The sequence below is a fragment of the Ambystoma mexicanum genome, chromosome 8, assembly GCF_040938575.1.
Source record: "Ambystoma mexicanum isolate Mex_15411 chromosome 8, UKY_AmexF1_1, whole genome shotgun sequence".
In the NCBI taxonomy this organism is placed as follows: Eukaryota; Metazoa; Chordata; class Amphibia; order Caudata; family Ambystomatidae; genus Ambystoma; species Ambystoma mexicanum.
The window spans coordinates 501831049-501849412 of record NC_090929.1 but is presented as its reverse complement, the minus strand read 5'-3'; the positions used below and the strand labels follow the sequence as shown (position 1 = coordinate 501849412).

The 18364-nt window shown below is 40.6% G+C and overlaps 1 long non-coding RNA gene across 1 annotated transcript in view; it reads right to left on the bottom strand.

The window, feature by feature from the left end:
- Nucleotides 1-2862: 2862 nt before the first annotated feature.
- Nucleotides 2863-18364, bottom strand: part of LOC138473621 (uncharacterized) — a 64936-nt gene continuing 49434 nt past the window's right edge. The window contains exon 4 of the long non-coding RNA XR_011268818.1: nucleotides 2863-3090. This is a non-coding gene — a long non-coding RNA (uncharacterized lncRNA). The remainder of the gene's footprint in view (nucleotides 3091-18364) is intronic.

Sequence of the window (18364 nt, the reverse complement as noted above, 5' to 3'; positions counted from 1 at the left end):
TCCTGTCCTATGCATTGGACGTGTGCGTGTGCGAGTTGCACGCATTGGGTGCTGGTACTAAACAGTAAATCTTCTGAGAGGTGGGGTGGGGGGATCCATGGAAAGTTATGAGAAGGAGCTCGCCCTACATAAAACATTGAGGAACAGACGTATATGTATACCCAAGGTGATTACTAACCCAAAAAAAGATGTCTATTGTCTGCAAACAAATGACTGAATACTATGGGAAAACTCTGTCACTTATATCTTCGACGTCAGCAATAAGTACGAAATGGCGAACTCCGCGACGGATGAATTGGTGGTCGAATTTACCAATGAATTGGGTTGTGTCAGCGCCAATTTGTTAAATTATGTTCTATGTGGCCCAAAAACGCCACTGTTAGAAGTGACAGATGTGAGTACACACAGGGCCTCATTACGACCTTGCGGTCCCGTAATGGTACGGGACCAGCACCCTTCATTACGGGAGCGCTGATTACGAGGTTCCCTATGCGGGACCCAGAACAGACGTCTGGTAAAACCAGACGTCTTTTCGGGTCCCGCGAGGGGAAGAGAGAGGCAAAAAAGGGCCATTTGTAATGTGCCCGTTATTACCTCCCTCCCCATTCCCATTGAGCCCTATGGGGATTCAAATGGGAATGGGGAATGGTTCCTTGAAGGAGGAATTACCGGGTCCTCCAATGTTGGAATGAACTGGTTATTCCTCATTGAAGTAACCCGGTAATGGAGCCCGGTTTGGAGGCAGCCATGGTGCTACTAGCACCATGTCTGCCTCCAAACTGGTAATGAGGCCCAAAGATTGAAAAGCGGTAGTTATATCAGCGCAACACATATTAGATCCAACCGCCATGACATATATACCCGAGGATGCTAATGTAGATAGGAGAATACACGAAGTGGTCGCAAAGGAGACGACACTCAAAGTAATGGTACACACTGATCGAGCAGGAGTTGGAACAAGTCTAACTACTAATATTGATCTTTCCACCTCTAAGCTGGAAGAGTTAGACATTGAATACTTGGGGCATAATCAAGAAATGTCTTTTGTGGGAGTGGAATCTACCCCAATAATACCATACTCCTTAAGTGAGAAGGGAGCAGCGAGTAATGGTGATCACACGCATCATCCTATATTTGAGTTCAACAAAAATAGTCAGAGTGAGAATTCTTTACCACTAGTGATAAACACCAACTTTAAATCAGAATTTGGACTGGGAAAAAATGCTTTTAAGCTGACCCCCACTAGGGTGGTCAATGATCCTAGCGCAGGACGGAAGGAGGGTGTAAATGACAGTAGTATGTCTTCTGATGACATGTTCAATGCGCTGGAAAATCTGTTGACCACTTTAGTGGCAAAACGGGAGCACTTGGAAAACAAAATTGATATTCAATCAATGCTACTACATAAAAGTATTAGGACAAAAAATTGAGAAGTATGTAACCGAGGGACTAGTATGTCGCCACATCCTAGCATTGAGACTGGCAGAACAAATCCCCAAAAAATAATAAGCAAGGCAAGGCAGCGGCGCAGCAGAGGGAAAAGGGAGAGAGACAAGAGAAGCGTAGATCAGCCCCGACGCACCATGCATTTATGTACAGTAATAAAATGCAACTATGAAAATATAGACGGCTTATAACGCAAAAACTCAAGGAACCCGTGAGAGCCCATAAATGGGTAGTGGTGGAGTCCACTCCTGACTTTTCGGCTGATTCAGCATCTGAACCGGCTAGCCAGCCAGCCAGCATGCCGTGAATCAAGTCGAAGCAGGTGTAGCATCTAATGCAAAGGCATCACCAGTGAAACAGGTTAAACAGATACATAACAATAAGCCCACCAATGTGGGAGGCAAGCCACCGCTTGCCATAGCATCTCAGCAAACACAACAAACCCTTCCTGATCTATGGGTCACTCGAAATAGTAGAGATGGACCGAGGTTAGCATCTCCGAAGAGCTATAAACTGACTGACAGTAGGTGTGATATAAAGCCCTGCAACTCCAACAAGTCCATCACGAGAATTCTCAACTCCCATTGAACCGGAAAGCAGTCATATGTATTTTACAGTCAATTGTCCCCAATTGTAGCGATCACTACAAAAGATATTCGACTAGTAGATCAAGTAGAAATGGTGAATAAATACATAACAAACATATGCTTCGAGTCTGAGTCCATTTTAAATTCTATAATGGGCTTTGTGGCAGATATATTGTGGTTGGGGTATAGTGCCTCTTTAGTGGAGATTCGTTAATAAAAACCCGCCCGCAAACATCTGTGAATGGTGGTTCAAATAAATTAGATCCAGAATCTGACAGGGCACAGTATAGGCAGGAAGAGCAGGCTAAGACAGTGAGTAACACCCTGGCCCCAGGGAACAAAAATGAGGTGAGAGTAAGTACCACTGCTGGGGTTGAAGGTGTAATTGGAGTAGCAGGGGATAGTAAAGGAGAAAAGCCGGATGGGTATTGGCAGTGGTTACGCACGGCATAGAAAGCCTATTTCTCCACGGAACGGCAATGACATGGTTAGTCGGAAATTATCTATACATGGAACAATTTGGAGCTATTTATATTAGTGGCCTTGCAAGAAACATGGCTCACTGCCGAAGTTCAACTGGACGGCCATTGTACGGTACACCAAGTAGCAACCCAAGGGCTGAAAGATAGACCAAAAGGTGGACTCTTAGTAACAGTTAAATCTCCAACCTCAAAATAGTAATTATATTGATAAACATCTACGATCCCTCAAATATGGTAGGGCAAAAGAGAATGTGCAGGGGGCGTGGCTTAGTGCCGAGGTAAAATGGCCGCCTCATAAAATATTCAAATTGCATTAGGTTTATTATTTTTTCAAAACTTACCTTAAATCCGCTGCACTACGCGTCGCTGTCATCCCGGGAAGGATCGGTGAAGTTTCTGCACGGCTCCGACGTGTAGAACTGCTTCTTCAGCAGCGGGCTGCTCTTACAGGATAAGCATCGAGAGCACGTCAGAACGCGAGCCGCCCCTCGTGTGGAGAGGTGCGGCGTTGTGCATCAAGCGACGCGCCGACTCCGGCCTAGAATACAGGCTCATCCACATAAGTGCGCCACCTGCTGGGGAAAGAAAAAAAAAAGTAAGAAGCAATTAAAGAACTAACTTTTGAACAAACTTTTAAACATTACACATGGAAATATATTAGAAAAAAGAAAAAAGAAGTTTTACTGACAATATATTTAAGCTGAGAGGAAGGGGACTGCTGCTAAAGATTGGTGATATAAGTTGTCAATTATAAGAGCAGATAGGAAGATCACAGAAGGGGAAGTGAAGAAAAATAATACAGACGTACGGATAAAATTAAAGCATTAGGCACTTTATTTTGATTGCCTTCTGCATAAACACTCCTCTCCTTTAAATATTATAACAACTGCCACATCTTCTTGCTGCAGTTTTTTTTCTTTTTTTTTATAATGAACATACAGATTGGTCAATAATCACCCAACCTGCACCCCTCCACAGCTATACAGGCGTGCTCCTCTCTTCATTGCAAATAGCTCTGGAAAACAGTGGCTGGTCCACTCCAGAATTGCATAATTTCCCACAGGATTTCTTAACTCTCTTAATCTTCCGTAGTGTATGCCTTATTATTCTTGGCTTTTCCATTTTTTGGTTTCTTTATTTAAGAGTAAAACATTAAGAATAATATGGATGTAATAATGATATACTATGAGAAATCATAAATAATATCTACAAAGAATTACACGCCCTAACTACAAATATTTGTAAGCAATTGTGCAGCTATGGCAACCAGCAAAGCTAACCAAAAGAATGGTTCCTCTTCTAAGGATGCTACCCCCTCTTCAACTAATCTGAAAAGACCCAAAAGTGACTTACCACCTCCATTAGGTATTTCAGGTCCGGCTATTGAAGCCATTCTTGCGGAAATTAGGGCACTTAAACCCTTTATAGAAACTACAAACACTAAACTACAGCAATTAGATGAAAGGTGGATGGGAGTCACCAACAGAGTGGATGAGGTGGAGAAAAGAGTTGGCGATCTTGAAGACATATCCCCTAGGGTTGCGCAAGTAGAAAAATCTATTAAAGAACTCCAAAAGCATAATGAAGATTTGGAAAATCATAGCAGGCGCAATAACCTACGCATCTCAGGCCTACCAGAAGGAGCTGAGGGTACTGACCCCATTGCTTTCCTACAAAAATTCTTACCGGCCATACTACATTTGCCCTTGGAAACTACATTTAACATTCAACTGGCCCATAGAATTGGTCAACCCTCAGTCTCTTCCACATCTCGTCCGATGGCAAGGACACTTATATTTTACCTTTTAGAATACTCTCAACTACAACTTATTATCTCCACCGCAAAAGAACGCAATCACTCATTTGGCATGGTAGCAAGCTATTTATTTCACAGGATGTGGCCAGAAGCACGGTACAAAGAAGAAACGTTTTTTTGGCATTCCATCCTGCTCTAAAACAACAAAATATCCGCTATGGGTTATTCCAACCATGCTCCTTTAAAGTAACACATGAGGGTCGCACAGTAGTATTCGATGATCCAGCTGACTTGAGGCTCTTCATACAATCCATTAAAAATGACGGCATGGACACCTCCTCTCCTGCAGCGGCCTCAACATCACCTACTACTTGAAATCTAGAATTTATAACCTTGTTTTCGTGTTATTATTTACCTAATGCAATGATTATCCAAGTATACTAATTAAGTGAGGCGGGCACTCCTTTGGGGTCCCTCTTCCACTGATGGTCGCTCTTTTTCTTTTGGCGACCCAGTTGGCGTTACCTATCCCTAATATATCATTCGTCCCTGATCCTTCTCCCATGTCCTGTTTGATCTCTAAAGTGATCTGTGTCCTCTCAATGTTTGATCAGACCCCTTCCCTCCCTCCCTAATCCCCAATGTTTTATCCTCCTGTAGAACTATTTCGGTATTTATGATCTGAAGCACATGAAAAAGGATATGTTACTATTATCGTTCTACACCTATAAGTTGCATGTATATCCATATATTTCTGACTAAATGATCTTTACATGCATAACGTGGAACATCAATGGATGTAAGAATCCTATTAAAAGATGCAAAGTCTTATCTCACTTGAACAAATTTACACCAACGGTTGCTTGCCTACAAGAAACTCACTTATCCCACAAAGAAACAATGAAACTAACATCTCTCTGGGTTAAGGAGGTTATCTCCAGTCCAGCTATATCCAAGAAAAATGGAGTTGCCATATTAATCAGTAAAAAACAACCCTTCAAAATTCTTACCCAAGATGCTGACACCAATGGTAGATGGGTTTGGGTAAAACTCCTAATTGACTCCACACAAGTATCAATTCTAAATATCTATGGGCCCACATTACCAGATCCCCCCTTTTGGAATGCAATTAAGCAAATGATACTTTAAAATAACTTTACCAATCTGATAATATGTGGAGATGTCAATCAGGTCCTTGACCCTTTTTTAGACCGAAAATCCAGCTGCATGTTTAAACACAATAAAACTCACAAATCCGGAAACAGGGCTAATTGATTCATGGAGGCTTTCTCATCCCACACAACTGGACTATACCTTTCATTCCCCCCTCACAACACATTATCACGTCTTGATTATATTTTTACTGAAACCCTATCTGGATCCATTATAGATTCTAAAATCTCCAATATTATTATTTCAGACCACGCACCGGTTATCACATCCTTTTGCCTTACAGATACGAACAAAGCTGCCTCCAGGTGGAAACTTAATAATTTCCTTTTAAATGATTCACAGTCTATTCAATCTATAAAAGCTTTCATTCAACAATATTTCAATAACAACCAAGACTATGATACCTCTATTGTTAATAATTGGGATGCTTTTAAAGCGGCCCTAAGAGGCCACATAATGGCCCTCTCAGGTACGAACAAAAAACTAAGGAAAAAACACCTAGATTACCTTTATTCTAAACTCACCCTTGCAGAGCAACACTACTATGTTGACACTAACTCAACAAACCTACGACAAGTTATTAAGATACGCTTTGAAATCAATAAAGAAATTACAGAGCTTGCTGCAGGCACCATACTTAAATACAAAACAAAGATATATCAAACATCAAATAAAGTGGGCAAAATGCTTGCTTCCTAAAACCAAAAAGGAAAAAGTTCAAATCTCTCACATTAAAGACACTCAAGGTATAACTCATCACCGGTCTGATGAAATACTTGAATGCTTTAGGAAATTTTATACTGATCTCTATACACCAGAAAGCTCTATTCGCAAAGACAATATTGATTCCTTACTGAATAATATTAGTCGCACCACATATCCCAGAGTTGACCAATCTCACCTTGAAAATGATATTACCCCCTCTGAGATTACTGAAGCTATTCACAGCCTCGGCAAAGGCAAAGCACCCGGTCCCGATGGATTATCCACCAAATTCTACAGTAAACTATCCCAAGTATTAACCCCAAAACTGAAAACACGTTTTTTCATACTTCATATCACAAAAATGTTCCTCAGGTTCCTTCTCAGAAGCTTTACTTATCATATTGCCTAAACCTGATAAAGACCCTACCCATCCCAGTAATTATCGACCCATTTCCCTTATCAATATAGAAAGCAACATTTTTGCCAAAATACTAGCCAACAGAATTGAATCCTCACTCCTAAAGCTGGTCAAAGCAGATCAAACAGGGTATGTAAAAGGACGTAACATATCCTCTAATGCCAGACTCCTACTTAATGCCATTAACCTAGCAGCTAAAGATAAAAAAGACACTCAAGGCTACGCTGCCATTGCATTGGATACAGAGAAAGCTTTTGATCGTGTAGATTGGAATTTTATGTTTCAAACCCTACGCTGGTACGGTTGTGGTGAAAAATGTATTTCACTTGTTAAACTTCTTTATTCTGCCCCCAAATCCGCTATCTACTTAAATGGTCAAACATCCTCATTTTTTCCTTTGCTCAGAGGAACGCAGCAGGGATGCCCCTTTTCACCTTTACTATATATCCTCTCTCTTGAACCGTTACTAGAATTAATAAGATCAAATATAAACATCCTGAGAATTCAAGTAGGTGCCTCAATCACTAAAATAGCCGCATATGCAGACGACATTCTTATCTTAATCAAAAACCCCAAACTTCATATTCCTAACCTCTTGGATGCACTATTGCAGTTCGGTCATGTTGCTGGATACAAATTAAATAGACACAAATCAGAAATTATGCCCTTAAATCCCTTCTGTCTTAAACACGACATTGACATTTTCAGCCTCAAATGGTGCTGTGGTTCCATTAAATATTTAGGACTTCGTTTTGCCCCTACTATTCAAGAAATGATCAAACTCAACACTATATCGCTACTGGATACTCTCAAAGATCTTACATCCAAATGGTCCCCACTTTACCTTTCCTGGTGGGGATGTCTAGATACAATTAAAACTCCTATAGTTCTATACTATCTGCAGCTTCTCTCATTCCATTATCCCTTTCCTTTTTCAAATCCATTCATTCTATACTACTACATTTTCTTTGGGGAGTAGGAAAAAGTTAAAGAATTGCTCTAACTAAACTTAAAGCTCCCTACGAAATAGGAGGCGCTAGATTCCCTGACTTTAAGTTATACCACTATGCGTTTCTCCTAAAACAGTCTCGCCAATGGTTCACGGATCCCGAATTGGCCGACACCCCGACTTGGTGTACATTAGAAAAATACACAGTTCAACCACATAATATTACTGATTATACATACATATTCAAACATACCCCAAAAAAACATTTTGGAACCTATCAAAGCATCCGTTCTAGCCCTACAAACTTTTCTCTTTCCCCATGCTAAAACCCCAATAAGTATCTTTCCCTGTTACTATGGCACAATAAGAATATAGTAATAAATAATAAGATCCTCAATCGCAAAGCATGGATTAAAAAAGGAATCAGATTCATCCAACACATTATAGATGGTCCTTCTATTCTCTCTTTCCAGCAAGCCTCTACCATATTTAACATACCCAAGACAGATTTTCAATTTTACAATAAATTAATGAACTCCTGTCTTGATGCACTTAGCCATTTTTCTTATGAGATTCTTACTCCAGACGCCCTCAGACTACTGCACCTAACCATGATGAGCGAAGTAAGAGCCTCAAAAATATATAATTTGCTCACCTCAACATTTAATGTTTGCCCAATTCGTCTGAAATGGGAATTTGACTTAGGTTACATATTTGAACATCATATATTGCTCCGCCTGTTTTCCAAAATGAAACAATTATCGGTGTCAGCAAATATTACACAACACTATTACTTCTTCGTTCATAGAGCAATCATTACTCCGGCCAAATTGGCTAAGGCTAACCCAAATTATGATGCAAAATGCTGGTCTTGTGGCTTATCTCCCGCTACGTATATGCATATGTTCTTTGAATGTTCATATATTGTTGAATTTTGGCATGAAATATGTAAGTTTCTCAAAAGTATCTTCTGTGTAGATGTTCCATTCTCCTCTGTAAGTATATTTATAGGAGGCTTGGCCATCACAACATACATTCAACCTGATTCAGCAAGACTATATGATCTATTTATTTGTATAGCCTTAAAATGCATCACAGCTGACTGGAAAGACTCTTGTTTGCTTTCTACCAAAGTCTGGTGGAATATGATTTGTCTCACTCATAAATTGGAAATGTGCATGGCTAATAATCAAAATACAATTCCTAAATACAATGCTAAATGATACTATTTCACCTGTTATCTTAACTGTTTCAACGCAACTGCTCATGGTACATGAACCTATATCCTTATTTCTTCTTCATTAACTTGACAACTATACTCATATTGAAATGCCTGGTCTATATTACTATAGAAATGAACAGATCAGTTTCATGAAATAATCTATTATACCCTTCTGCATCCCTTATCCTGTTCCCATCTGTTCCTGTATGTCCCCTGTATGTCTCCTAGTACGTCTCCCCATATTTCTATGCTTCTCCCCATATTAGTTACTCTTTGCAGACATGATTTACAACTACTCATATGTTATCAGGAATATCCACAACTTCAAGTCTACTCTAGTTTAAATTGCACATTAGTGAATTTAACTAATGAATATGTCATAAGAAATCACAATATGGTTGTCAAGATCATTCACTCTGTTAATCCTTTATGGTTACTTGTTTCGTTCAAAGTCTGTAACTTGTTAACACATGTATCATACTCAATATTTAGAACAATAAAAATCCTTAAAATAAAAAAAAGAGAATGTGCAGGTAGTGGGTTCTATTTTACAGGGCTATAATCACTGCTACACCATATGGTTGGTGGGAGACTTCAATGCAAAGATAAGTGCACTTCCTCTGAACGAAGGTAGCACTATTATCAATGTAGTATCTGATGTTAACAGAATTAGATCTAACAAACAAGGGCAAATGTGGTATACACTTCTTGCTGTACATGAGCTAGTTAAATTGAATGGATTCACACCTAGTGACACTGCATTCACGAGAAAAGAAGTCTTATCAGCGGCAACCCTTGATTATGTTTTTTCGAATATAAGTGGGCTACAATATATTAAAGATATGAGAAAGTTGGGCGAGAGGAGAGTGACCATCTCCCATTATGTACACTAATGGTATTTAATAAAAATATGACAGCAATAGTAGACCACGATTGTAATGGACAAATATATTTAAAAGAGGGCCAAAATCGGGTCCTGTGGCACCAGCAAAACAATGACTTTGCTAATAGGGTAGTTGCCGAGGTAGTACCACGTTTTATAGCTGAGGGAACAACTGGGGATAATGCCAATGAAAATATGATGGTTAACTAAAGACAGTAGCAGAAAAACGATCTTATAAATCTACCTTAGAAAGATCTAATAAAGGTAATTCTCTTGCAGAAAGGCCATGATAAAATGATCATTGATGCAAAGAAGAACATGCGTCGGAAGATAAAGAGAAAGATGCTCAGCGATATATTAGGGCCACAACTAAGTTGGTACCTATGATAATTAAATCTATTAAAAAGAACTATAGATGATGGTTGAAAAAGCATAAGAATGAGTGTGAGATAATCCAATGGAAAGAAATTGGCAATCTTGCACTCTAATAATTCCTCAGGGATATGGCAGATATTACGCAGTGGTAAAAGAAAAAAAAGAGAATTGTCTATAAACTGTACTCCAGAAGTGAAATGGAGTGAACATATACAAGCTACACTGGGTCGAGTGGAGCAAAGTAAGGATATTTTTCCACTCCCTGGTGATAGCTGGGAATGCAAGGCATCAATCTTAGACATCATTGCGATAATAGAAAAGTTAAATAATTCTTGTGCCGCGGGTCCCGATGGCGCTTGTAATGTATTAATAAAAAAGGAACCTGAAATATGGGCAGCAGCTCTTCACCTGTTATTTACCCAAATAGGGAAGCTAGGGATTATCCCAAAGTTATGGCACATTAGCCACATTTTGACAGTCCACAAAAAAAGGTGGATGGGATAACCCAGCCAACTTTCGAATGTTCGCATGTGTGCTACTTCGGGAATTAAATGAGTGGATAGCGGATAACAACATTTTGCCACCAAACTGGCTTCACAGCTAAATCAAGCACTACGCATACCCTGATAATGTTAACATCGGCAATAGGACACACATGGAAAAAAGAGAACTGAATGTTTATTGCGCCTACACCTGCCGCCTTTGATACAGTGATGAGGAACCGTTTATGGTGGAAGCTAATTTCTTGGAATATTCCAAAAGGATTACTAAGAATGTTTATGTTACTATATTCCGATAAATATATGTCTTTTTGCGTTTGGATGCTACTGGCAGACTCTCTGCACTGTTGTCTACTAGTAGCGGAGTGCAACAATGCTGCATAGTGGCGGCCACCTTATTTAATATGTACCTGGCAGACATGCAAGAACTGTTCGCTAATACAGATGCAAACCCAGTGAAGATTAGTACAGTGGTGCTTGGATGACTTGCTGATCTCAGATTACACACCTATAGGTCTACAGAGAATGCTTGATACTCTGGCTGTTTATTCGAGTGCTAATGGCTTAACCATCAATATTGAGAAAAGTAAATTGATGGTTTTTCCTGAGAAAAAAACCCCCAAGAAATGTGTGTGGAAGCTGAGTAATAAGATGTTAGAACAAGTCACTACCTATAAATATCTGGGCATAGTGATCGATGAGAAGTTAAACTGGGTGCCCAATGGACTGCCCTAAAATCACGCTGTCTAATAGCAGTAAATGCTCTTACTGTTTTTATCGGTAGATATGGGGGATACTCGGCAACCGTGATTTTGACAATATACACAGCGAAAGTAAGAGCTATTCTGTTGTACGCTGTGGCAATATGGGGACACCAATATGGTCAGAGGTTAGTTGTATTTGAAGCCAAGATGTCATGCAAATCATTGTGGTTGCCCCAGAATGTTTCTGTTGAGTATCTGTATCTTGAGTTGGATCTAATAGGGGTGATGTCTGCATATGTATGCCAATGCGTAATGTTCTTTGACGATCTATGTACATTAACTACATATACTATAATAGCACCCTATGTCCAGATGTTTCTGAGGTAAGAGGGTAGTTTAACTATTGGAACAGTAGGAATCTTAAAAGCCAAATATGGGAAATGGACAGTAGGATATACGAACTCTACTAAAAGCAGGGGCTAAAGTCTTGGTTAAAAATTAAACTGCAAGACTTTAGTTTGGACCAACATATGACTGTTTAAGCAACCAAACCACATAGTGGGTCATATTGCCAAGCAAGGTCAACCCGGTCTTCTGTACCCATGGCATATCCGAGTGTAAGAACAGTTCGCACGCCATATATTAATGAAATTTAACACCTCAGAGGCACTCGAGACTAGGGGAGCTAGGTTGGGCTTGCAGTATCGCTTGCGTGTCGACTATGTGGCAATGAAGTGATTAAGTCCCTTTCTCATTTAATAATTGACTGAGATAGCTTGTGGAAGCTGCGTCACAAGTTTTTAAAATCCTATAGTAATACAATCGATCTTAATGAAATAGCAGATTTATGGGGCAAATTTTTGATGGGTGATGATATTAATCTGATATATTTTATAGTGTCCTTTTATCTGAAGATTGTGCATATTTTAAGATGCCTTGAATAGGGTTTTATGTATTATGTTGTATCTGAGATTGTTTTAATATGTTAGATTGTTGATAAATGTATATGAAATGTGAATTATGTCACGTGCTATACAAAGCCATCTAGGCTCTAAGTATATCAATAAACTTGAATATACCAGTCATCCACTTATGACACAGTGTTATGACGTATTGTAAAATTTGCCAACACACTCCATAATACAAAATATTAGGAAAGGTCAAATAAAAAACATAATTATTGTAGTAAACAGTACCTAAGAGCAATGACAGGTGTTATTATTGTGCCCAAATCACTGTGCATTAATAAAGACTTAGTGCCCGATTATGCATTTGGTGGTATTACCATCCAATGGTATTACAGTTACTGCATGTGCATAACTTAAGGATTCTGCATGATTCTGAGTCACGCAAAACCATTTAGTTATTCCCCATGTTAGAGTCCCATAACGCTCTAGGAGGAAATGGCATATTACCACAGGCAGTATTACTGTGTCCTGTAATATCTCACTTGTTAATGCTTTTGTGTGCAGATAATTATCAACATACAACAGCGAGAAGAATTGATGAGTTTTCATATGAAAACTCATAATTTGGCAGTGTAGTAAAAGATGCAGTATTCAGAAATACCTCTTAAGGCCCTTAAACCTTAAAAAAATGACTACATATACTAATCTTACACCTTTTGAATATTTGTCTTTGTATTTATTATATTTGTAAAGCGCAGCCACGCCCGGGGGCATCTGGGCAGAGTTCATACAGTTACTTACACACATGCGAGAAATATAGAACTGGCATACAGAATGATACATGGTTACATAAATATGTTACAAATATTCAAAGATACAAATTTCACAACAAGGTCAGAGATAGTATATGTACAACAGGAAATATAGCTTAGATGATTAGTTGCATACAGATGTTCTCGCTATAACTCAACCTAAAAGACAGGCAGGTTAGGGTCTTGCTCATGGAGCCATACTTTAACCTTCTTTCGTAATATAAAGCTCATAGCGATACAGGGTGTGCATTCCATTTGTTAGCTCAATAGCTTAACTAGTATTTCATTTCAATAGTTCATGTCTTCCTGTTTTGAATTTTGATTTTGAATTATTTGTAATGCACACTGATTGGAACTTATCGTTTTTAGGTGCAGTTGTAAATAAATGTACAATAAGATGAGGAATATTCAAATTGCAAATAGGTAACAACCAGAATCAAACCATGGAACTACAGGAATCAGAAATTAGTTCATTTAAACGAATTAGTTTTAGAATTGAAGAAAGGATTTTGAAGCCCGAATCTCCAGAGGGAGTCTCTTTGATGTCCTGGGTGTTAGTCTTAGCAGTGCACGGTGGTGGCGCGAGTTATGGTTGCTTAGGTTACCATAACTGGCAAATTTCCGTTTTTTTTTGGTTTTCCTCAGAACCATAACGTCCCTTTAACAAAGTTCTTTTCACTGAATATATATATATATATGTTCTAGCTGTTTGCATTTTACCATCTGGGATCTCTTGGGATATTTACTTTTAGGAACACATGATAGTTTTCATCTAGGATCTCTTTGTTTATCTGGGGCACTTTAGAGGTGTTTATACATGGGCCCTACTTAGTTTATATATTTGAATGCTAACGGTCTGATTCGCACTGATTTTCACAAATTGACATCTCTGATTTGCAACTACTACATTATACCTGATTCACAGAGGCTAAAACTGGAGCAAATCTGGAGGTACCTGGAACATCTCTGAGATGCTCTTGTGCAAATGTTTTTCACAAAGATCTGTTTATGGGAATCTCAGAGTTGCATCAGGCATCTCCTGATTTACTCCAGTGCTAGGCTTTGTAAATCAGCTATAAGGCAGCAGCAGAAAATGAGCGATGCTCCCTGCCATCTATGATTTGCTCCAGAGAAAATCTTTGTGTATCTGACCCAACGAATTTGACGAAAACAAGGAGGGTCCTGGGAGTCCCTCTACCCATTAGTCCAAGTTTCGAGACTCTTCGCCAGATTCTTTAGATCACTATCTCCTTCACATAGGAGAAATATCCGTAACATATCAGTCTTTGTCCTGCCCTGGGACAGTCCAGCACTGAAATAGCAGGCAATTCTCCTCTGAACAAGAGTGGCGACAGCAATCCCAGACACGTGCTTCGGTCTGGTTGGACCTCATCAGTAGGGTGGAGCTGTGCCTCTCTAAGAGCAGTGAGCCAAGGTTCCACGTCTGGATTACCCTAATAATTTAGGGTGAGACCCAATGTTACTTTAATTATGCAAAAACAAAGGGTGTCCTGGGAGTCCCTCTACTGGCCATTAGTCCATTAGAGGTTGCTGTTGGTACTCTTGTTCAGAAGAGAATTGCCTGACATTTCAATGCTGGACTGCCCTTGGGCAGGATAAAGACTGATATGTTACGGATATTTCTCCTATGTGAAGGAGATAGTGAGCTGTGAGCTGTGAGAGCCCCCTCCCTCTGTGCACCGTTCGCTTATACCCAAAGGAACACATGCATTTTAATGGAAGGGCTGGTCCCAACAGTGCAAGGTCTCACCTTGAAACAATGTTGCTGGCAGAGATCAAAACCTCATTATAGAGGCCTTTGCTGCCAGCTCTCCTCGTTCATGCTAGTTAACGTAATCAGGGAGGACAGCCTATCATAATACATTTAGTCAAGGTGAATATACACCTTAAAGATTCGAACACCCTCTTAGGCAAGGGAGAGTGCTTATAATATGACTTCCATCTACTAACGCTGCTTTTCCTAATAAGGTGGGAGCCAAAAACCAATTTACATATGCCAAAAGAGAAAGACGTCAGAAGCAAGAGATGCACAAAGGAAAGCATTCCTACACACTAGGCGAGAGGCCTTCATTTAAAGGACGTGCACAGTACAATCTACAGTCTCGCCTTGCACAAGCAAGAAACAGTGGTTTAAACGTGGCAGTTTGCAGCGGCTAGTCTCAGCATTATATTGCTGTAATATGCAAGATGAGTATATACATTTTAAATTTCAAAACTTTCCCCCTCAGTCAGCGGCATTGCACCACAACGAGGAGCTCTTTCAGTGACGTCTCAAGTTGTGCAAGTATGCACAACATGATGGACATCATTGGAGAAGAAAAGAATGTGCGGGACTGACACGTTACGTGTGCTTTTGATGAAGGGTAGAGGAGGTAGATGGACGAAGCTACTGCTCCCTTTTTATGTAACAAAGTTATAACCTGGAAAACCTAAAATAAAAGTACACATGCTCCACGTTGCAGTGCACTTGTTTATTGTGTCCAGATAGGAGCAATAGTGCTACAGTTTGGCCATGAATGAAGGGATATACATCTGTGTCATCCCACAGCACCAGCCAAAATCACATTGAAAGGAGAAAAAACAAGCAGAAAAAAAGCTAGGAACACAAAATGAAATGATATGAGGCAACATGTAATGGCACAACCCATATTCCTCTTGAACCCAGGTACGCCTAATATTTATTTATGTATTTATTTGAATTTTTATTAGTATCCGGCGAAGGACAAAGAGATTGTAACAAGCGATCCCATTGGCCCTCACGGGGCATTACCTGACCGAGAGTCCCTAGAATCCTTCTCCCCACTACGTTCCTTATTTTCCATGGCGGGGCATGTGGCAGCCACTCAGCCAATGTAATCCCCGCTCTGGAGGCTGCCATCTTCCCCTGCCGGGGATCAAGGTGTTTTCCCTCCCGCCGCCCCCCTATTCAAACCATCCCCTCCCCACCTTCCCAACCCCACTTACCTGATTTTTGGTCCATTTCAGGAGCGAATGCGCTGGGAACACTTCCGTCCCCAGCGCGTCCACCCCCGATCAGCAAAAGGCCATCATGGAAAGGAAGAAGGGACAACACGTAGTCCCTTCTTCCTTTCCATGGCAGCCATTTTCTTTGTTTACATTTTTCTTATTTTTTTAATGCCCGCCATGGAAAGGGAGAAGGGGCTCCTTTTCCCGTCCCAGGCGGCCATTTTCTTTTACATGGGCTGTTTCAGATTAGAAAAACAATGCTCTTAGTACCCCGGTCATGTGGGCCACGGTACTAATAGCAATAAACCCCTCGCTTTACTTGGGCCTGTAACTTTGGGCCCCTGGGCATTACATAACTCGGTAATGCCCCGCGGCTCAGGGATTATTCCTTAAGAACACGCCCTCACCCTTATGTCTCAGGGCGCACAATAGCTGCAACGTGTATATGGAGACCTGAGGCCTAGAAGACTGTAGCGAGAAAAGGAAAGTAGCTGCACTGGTGAATTTGCTAGGGATAGAAGAACAAAGAATATTTCATATTTTGCCAGACGAGAAAGAAGAGAGCTCTGATAGCAAAAGTAATCTTCTGAGTAATCTGTTGAGCCAATGAATCCATAGATGATTTCCCAGCAGCATCAGAGAAATGGCAGACAACCCCTAGACATAGAGTTAAGAGACTCAGTAGTCGGTTACGAAGGTACTAAAATGCAAGATAAAATGTTATAGTGGAACAATCTTACACTAGAATATATGCTGACAAAGGTACACTTCACGGAATAGAGCACACTACACAAAGGAAGCTGGAAACATCTAAGGTGAGTGAAGTAAATTGGATGCCTGCAGGAAGAGAGGTGACATGAAAGAGTATAGAAGATTAAGATAAGGGAAGATGAGCATTTCCAGGTGGAACAGACAAAGGAGAAAGTGCATCCTATGTGGGATGCAAAACCACATGGCAAACAGTGAATATCCTGCAGTAGGTGATAAGGGTGTTTCAAGTGTTAACAAATTGAAAAGTCTGCAAACGTGGCCAGGAATGTGACAGTAAACAGACAGAAATAGAAGATAACAGAAGTAGTGTTTCTAAAGAAGAAGATGGGAGACTGGTGGGAATACAGATTGCGAAGCTAAAAAAGAGAAGATGACAAACAAGAATGAGCAAGCCGTTTTGCAAAGTCATAGTGAGTGAAATTCCCATGCAAGTGATGGCTGACTCGGCATTAGACCTCCTGTTCATATCAGTAGAACTGTACAAAGAATTATGGATCGTAGGGGTCATGACTCGCTGTAAGCAATGGTCAGTCTGGCACCGGTGACGGGGAATGCTGTGCAACTTCCTTATCCCAGTATCAGGGCCCTCCACCAGAGGTCCTGTTTCTGTCTGCAGCATTCTGGTATCCAGGGAACAGCATCCAACATCATCGCACGACATGCTGCACAGCCGGAGCGGTCAAAGAGGAATGGATTCTGCTCCCTACTGCCTTTGTAGCCCTGATGCTACCGTAAGTTTCATACCTCTTTCCTGGAGTGCTTAGATTATGCTTCTCTTTCTCTCTGCTTCCTATATACTCATTCTCCCTTTCTTTAATCTTACACCTACACGCTGCCTTCCCCACTGTTGCGTGCTGAGCTGCTTAATAGCTGCCCATTGCCTGAGTCTCTTTGTTTCCTTTTCTCTAGTCCGCCACCTTCACCCTGCGTTCCCCTTTGTTGCCCGCTGAGCTGTATGATCATTCCTCACTGCCTGCGCTTCATTCCCCATCTGACGTCCACTGTGCTGCATAACCAATGCCCGCTGCCGGTATCTCCTCATTGAAGCTTGCCATTAGAGATTGCAGTATTCTCCAGAGGACTGATCAGTGATCAGCTAGGGTTTTCTTCCGCTGAGGGTTTTCCTAGGGTCCCCTGCCTTTCTGTGGAATTGCCATCATCAGAAGGGTCAGGGGCCCTTGGGTGGTTCTCCCAATAAAATGCTGCGGTCCTTCTTCACGAGGTTAGTGCCTTGTCCTGTGGTTCATTACAGGAGAGAATACATTGAAAACAAGAGTCAACCCAAGACCATACAGAGGAAAGGAAAGAAAAGTGATCTGATACATGAAATCTAACATCCATGTCGAAGATAGAAGAGTGAAAGGCAAAGGGTACATCACAGATGCAGGTGACTCCTTTCTAGGTAGGCAGCACCAAGCGGATTTCAATATTAAAATAGACTCAAACACAGTGGCAAGGGTTATGGGCGTAAACGAAAACACGACTGAGAATATATTGGAAAGGAATGTCATGGTGTTTGCACTCTACATAGGAAAACTAAAAGGATTAAAGGTACAAGATTAAAATGAAAGGAGCCATGTCTCTCAAACAAAAAGTCAGACCTGTTCATATGACAGCTAAAGAGGAGCGATACACTCTGATTAAGGATTTATTGGTTGAAGTGATTATTGAGCCAGTAAAAGCAG